At 43.0% G+C, this 6,000-nt stretch overlaps 1 protein-coding gene across 3 annotated transcripts in view; it reads right to left on the reverse strand.

Moving 5' to 3' along the window:
• The window catches only part of PIWIL2 (piwi like RNA-mediated gene silencing 2), an 81,613-nt gene extending 79,107 nt beyond the window's left edge, over positions 1-2,506 (reverse strand). For 2 of the 3 annotated variants that reach the window (XM_072634898.1, XM_072634896.1), the window contains exon 1: positions 2,393-2,506. The gene's annotated coding sequence lies outside the window, so the exon portion shown is untranslated. Of the gene's footprint in view, positions 1-2,065; positions 2,134-2,392 lie in introns of those variants that run through there. The other variant, XM_072634897.1, reaches the window with a different exon arrangement.
• Between the last annotated feature and the right edge of the window lie 3,494 nt (positions 2,507-6,000).

The following is a 6,000-nucleotide window of genomic DNA, read 5'->3' on the forward strand; positions in this document are numbered from 1 at the left end:
CTAACCAAGCAAAAAAAAAGGGCCTGTAGGAATAAAGCACAGAACAGGTCAATGGTTGTTTGCAGTTTCTGGTTTCGGATTTTTTGGGGGGTAGGGTAGATGGTGAGTGAGGAGAGAAAAAAAAACTTCAAGTATTATAATGACTGAAAAAAGACATCAGATCTTGGGAGTGGTAGAAGGGAGATAAGAGAAGGACAGTATATGAGGAACCTGGATGACAAAGATTGTAACAAACAGAAGAAATGATGGATGGATAAGTGGTTAAAGGATATCAACAGTTTCACTCAACCTGCAAACTTTAATCATATTAAAATTAGGGTAGAGTCCAGAACTGATTTTACTGGGGTAGGAACTTTGGGGTGAAGAAATTCCCTCTCCCAACATAGGTGGACCACCTTATCAGCAGCTTAAGGTTCTCTTTAGAAAGGTGCCAAATCCACAACGAAGTTAAGCGAAAGCCAAAATGAGTTAGAGGTAGTACTTGAATTGAGGTTTTCCTGCAATTTTCCAAGATCAGCTCTCTATTCAGCACACAACACTATCAAACCATATGAAAGATTCTACCAATCAACTAATAAGCAAAATGTACATTGAAATCATTTAGGTTTCAAATGTCACACCCAGCAAAATGGCAAAGATGACAGAAGATAGAAATAATCAAAGTTTGATGTAGTATAGGAAAAACAGCATATTAATACAATGTTGGTGAAGCTATGAATTGGTTCAACCAATCAGGAAAGCAATTTGTAATTATATTAAGACCATGATTAAATGTTCATTCCTGGGAATCCTACTAATAGATATATAACCCAAGGATGTCAAAGACAGAAATGTTCCACAGACACCAAAACGTTCATAGCAATACTTTGTGTAGTGGCAAACAAATGTAACAAAGTAACCGTCCCTAAGTCTGGGGATTGCCGAACAAACTGTGGCATACTATTTCAATAGAATTCTCCTGTATCTTAATAACTTATGACTAGGTAGAATTCATAGAAGCAGGAGGACTTATATGAACTGATTCAGACTGAAGCAGCAGTAGGAAGGCAATTTACATAATGACAACAATAATATAAATAGAAAGAAAAGGAAAAAACCTAAGCACTGTGTAATTATAACAACCAAGCATTGAGTGTAGGAACAAAACTTAAAATATATTAATTTGAAGAGAAAATGTGCCTCCCTCTTTGCAGAGGAGGGGGAACTATAGGTGTGGAACACTGCTCAGTGTCAGGCATGGTTATGTGTTGCTTAGTTTCACTTTTTTCCTTTCTTTTTATTCTTTGTTCTAAGAGATGGCTCACAGTGCAGGAGAGAAGACAGCTATATTTGGAAATGGAGATAATGTAAAAACAAAACATAGCAATAAAAATTTATTTAAAAAAAGAGGGAAGTTACCAAAGACAAACATTACTTACTTCCCAATTTTGCCTTGGGCCTAACTTTGCAAGAAAACCCTTTGGATCCCTCAAAATCCCAGCTATGTAGAGAAGTTTTGGGTGGTGTACAAACGTACACCAGAGTCTAGTTTGAAGACTCCTGAGGTGAAATGCCTACTCCCCTTTGGCTATTTATTCTCCGTGGTAATCTGGGCAAATCAAAATCAAGTCTCCAGTCTTTATCTAAATTTCTCGATCTGTATAAAGAGTAAGACAAAGTGGATGTTGTCTTGTTCAAACATTCCTGAAGCATGTCTCTATTCCAGGATTTTATTTTACTTTCTCATTCTACAGGGAGACCCTTTATTTTTGCTGTGACTCTGGATAAGTCTCTTCCCCTCCTCAAATCCTCGGTTTCCTCATCTGTAAGATGAGGTTGGTTGAAATGATCTCGAAGGCCCCTCCCCTCCCCCAACTCTCAATCTATGGTCCTCTCCCTGATCTCGGTCAACAAGCCAACCGCTCCCGACCCAAGGGTCAGGTCATGCCCTTCCCCAGGGCCAGCGCCCCTCCCTTCCCCCAGCCTGGTCTTTTCCTCTAAGGCTCCTTTCCTTCTCCTCCCAGCCCACCTCCTTCCCCTCACAGTCTCCTAACCCCCGGGTCGCCCTCAGCAGGCGCTCTCTCACCCCTTCCAAGCCCTCTTCCCTTTATGGCTCCCGCAGGTAAAGGAGAATGGGTGGGGCAGAAAGGGAGCCACGGGGATCGGAGCGGGTGGGAGGTCGCGCGACTCAGAGGTACAAGGGCGGATGGGGTCCGCGTGCTGGCGGAGTAATAAAGTCAGGGGGCCCCGGGGCAGCCACGTGCTGGTGAAGGGGTTCAGGCCCCTCCCCCTAAACTTACTTCCCCTCCCCCCGTCACAGTCCCGGGTGCCACCATCACCTCCCACACCTGTTGGGCCTCGCCAACACAAGCCGGATTCTGGAGACCCCCAACCGGACTGCGCAATGACTGACCTGTACGGTAGAGAGCTTCGCGCTTCGAACTCCCTACCGGTTCTCACTCCTTTTACCGAAGGAGCCGCTTCTCCTCCCACCTCCGGTCCCTTCTTGCCCCCGTCCTGCGCTAACGTTTGCAACCAGGACGCTAAACCCATTCATTGGTTTTGACGCACGCCACTCACTTGTTCCTTGCCTCTCATTGGCCCCTCTTTTCAGAGGGGGGCCTATGGGGGAAAGCTATTGTCTTTTCCCCCCTATCACAGCGAGTTACCTGGATTAGACCAAAATGGTGTGAAGGCGGGGAAGAGTTTCAAAGTTTGAAACTCAGTACAGATCACCCTGAAACAACATTTACCTATCATATCTTTCGAAAATATTAACAACTTTGTTGGGAATGTCAGCAGAAGTCACCCAAAATACTCTTTAAGCTTCGGTGACGTTGGTAAAAGTTGGTTGGTCCTGTTGGGGGTGGGGTGAGATTGGGGAAATTGCCCAGAATTGGGAGGGACGGTTGTGGAGGGTGTTAAGAGTTTCCTAGGGAGAGCGCAGGGTCGAAGCTCTGTGGTGTTGAGTGGTATGGTATTTTGCGGCTCTTCCTTCCCAGCAAATGGAACCCATGACACTACGAGACAATTCATAAACCCGATTTTATTGCAAGATCCGGGGCTCTTTAGTTACAAAAGTCTTTCTCTTAGAGAATGATGGTGAAGTTTCACCCCCTCCTTCTCTCCCCTCTCCATTCTACCCCTATCCTATGTCTCCTGTAGTTCTAGCTGAGCCCTAGCCTTGCAGTTAGAAGACCTGGATTGGAAATCCTGCTTTGCCAACCACTAAAGTGGCGTCAGGCCTACAGTTGTCTGTTTCTTATGTGTGAAACAATAATATCGATATTTGCCACAAAAGTTGCTACAGAGATCAAATGAAGTTAACTAAGTGACTTCCCTTTGCCTCGGGAATCAAGTGTAAACTTATTCTGGCATTCAAGGCTTTGCACACAATCTGGGTTCAGTCTACCTTGCAGCTTCCTCATAGGGTATTCCCTTTTATATACTATATGTTCCAGACCAACTCCATTAATATTGTGTCCTCTCTAGGTTTCATGCCTTTATTTACACTGCCCCCTGTACTTGAAATAGATTCCCCCATTCCTGATATCTATTCTTTCCTTCCATACAGGTCTAACTCTACAACCTCTTATTCCTCTTGTATCTAAGTCCTTCTTATTCCTCCATTACTCATCCCTGCACTGCCCTAGCTGGAAATGATCTTTTCATTTTCATGTTCCTCATTATGCTTTGTCTGGACTCCTGTCAAAATCAAAGAATTTTAGCACTGGAAGGAATCTCAAGGGCCAACTAGTCTAACCCATACCTGAACAGGAATCCTTTTTTTTACATCTACTGATAGTGAAGCCTTGACATAGAAGGTCATTTCATTTTAATATAGTCCTCATTGTTAGGAAATTTCTTATCAGACAATTTAATTCTGCTCTTAACTCAACACAAATGTAAACATTTGTGCATAAAATAGAGCTGAAAAGAATATATGCCCAGTTTCAAATAAAATATACTCCCATTTCTGGCTTGAACTGTGTCATGAGTTTCCTTGCCCTTCTACCCCCACCTCTGGATTACCTTCCATTGAATCTACAAGTACTGGGATGTTCCTCCTTCCCCTCAATTCTAGCTTCACAAAGTGTTTTCTGCGGAGTAAGAAGATACTACACAGTGGATCAAGTTCTAAGAATGTTACAGTAACAACGCACAAGTTTCCTGCTGCAACAGAAGTAAAATACATTTTCAGAAATGGGAGGGCCATATACTAGAGAGGGCATCTGTCACATTGTTATAACTAGGGATTTTGGAATCTCAGGCAAGCCAGGCCAGAGACAGGGACTGGGCATGGCAAAACCTTACCAGCAGCATCCTGAGAGCCCACTTTCAATCTACCGGGCTTCACCTTCATTGTTCCATTCAGGTGGCTTTAATGGTAAACCACTTGCAGTTGGGACATTCAGTAAAGGGGCCTATTTGTCAGGTAGTAAAGCCTTCATGGGAGGAGGCAGAGTAGCAGGTGGAGGAATGGCAGTAACCATGGACTTTTCCCTCAACCCTAGGATGTGGTGAGAACTTGTGGCAAATGCAGTAGGAGGCTACTGGAGAGGGGGGTGGTGACTCAGTCCCTGCCTGGCAGAGAAGGAATTTTGTACTTTGGATGCAGAGGCCTGGAGTATTGTACTAAAAGATGACCATTATGCACAGGGATTATAGACCAAAGGTCTAGTGAAGCTTTGAATTTCACCATGGGCCAACTGGATTGATTGAATTGTAGTCATCCTACCCCAATTCCAGCTCTAGCATGAGAACCTATACCTTTGAATCCCCACTTTAGCAAAGAATGGACAATCAAGAACAAAGACTTTCTATTCTGGCTAATTACTGCTTTAAAAAGATGGAAAATGAGAAATCAGAAGAATAGAATGGGGAGATAGGATACAGGGCAAGAGGTTTCAAAAATGAAAGTCACAATGGAAAATGAAATGGTGGAAGGAAATAATTAAAGTTGAAAGAGAAAATGTCAAACGGGAACTATATATGGGTAGGAAATATCTGATTATATTTCTCCCAGTGTGTAACATTGCACTCTGCATATAGTATGCAAATAATATTTGTTGAAGTGAATTAGAAAGAAAACTTTTAGACAGAATAGAAAGAACACCTCTGAGAAAAGGAAGAAAAGGGATAATAAAACTACAGCCATAATAAAAGGAAAGAGGCAGGATAGATGAGAAGTGCACAGCTAGATTCACGGTCAATCAGCAAAGCATCTGTCAGCAAAGGGAAGATTCGAGAAGAAAGGAAGAAACTAAAAAGTAACTAAAGGGTTAAAAATCAAGATAAATCTAATCATTATTCCAAAATGGAAAGTAAGTTGTTGTAAGATAAACATAGCACACAGGAGGGCTGCTCGCACAGGTTCCCTCTTGATCTGGTCAGACAGGAAAGACACTAAGAAGGGGTTAATCATCTTACTTTATTCTAGTCTAGTTTTCTTAGAAGAGGATTGCTGGTCATAGGAGCACAACTCCTACAGCATTCCCTAATCACCCTTCTTGCAGGGGCCAGCAAGAAGCGGGGGCAACTACCCCTATCTCTTGATGGAGTCAATCCATACAGGCACAACTTGTGCATATCTCCTAAATCCCCTTAAGCCTCAATGGGGGCCAGTTGAGGCAAGCAGTTTCCCTCCAAGCCTTGATGGGGGATGATCAAGGCATAAACAGCATTCCAGCTTGTACATTCAACCCTAAACTTCCCCATTTACTGACCAAGGATCACCAGCTTTATAGGGCAGCAGACAAAGAAGGCACATTGCCAGCAATAGCCTCACAAGTTTACATCACCTCATCCCTATACCTCACTGCACAGCCAAAGTGGATGTTTATATTATCTATCACTATGTGATGCTGCACAAGCGTGATGGAGATGTTTTGAACCATGACTGTGGGAATTCATATCTAATACAGGAGATTGTTATGGCTATGGATTCTGGGAAACTGAACTCTAAGAAATAGTAGCAAAAATTTACTTTACACACACTAAAATCCACCTTACTTACACTAA

Source organism: Notamacropus eugenii, chromosome 1, assembly GCF_028372415.1.
Source record: "Notamacropus eugenii isolate mMacEug1 chromosome 1, mMacEug1.pri_v2, whole genome shotgun sequence".
Lineage (NCBI taxonomy): Eukaryota > Metazoa > Chordata > Mammalia > Diprotodontia > Macropodidae > Notamacropus > Notamacropus eugenii.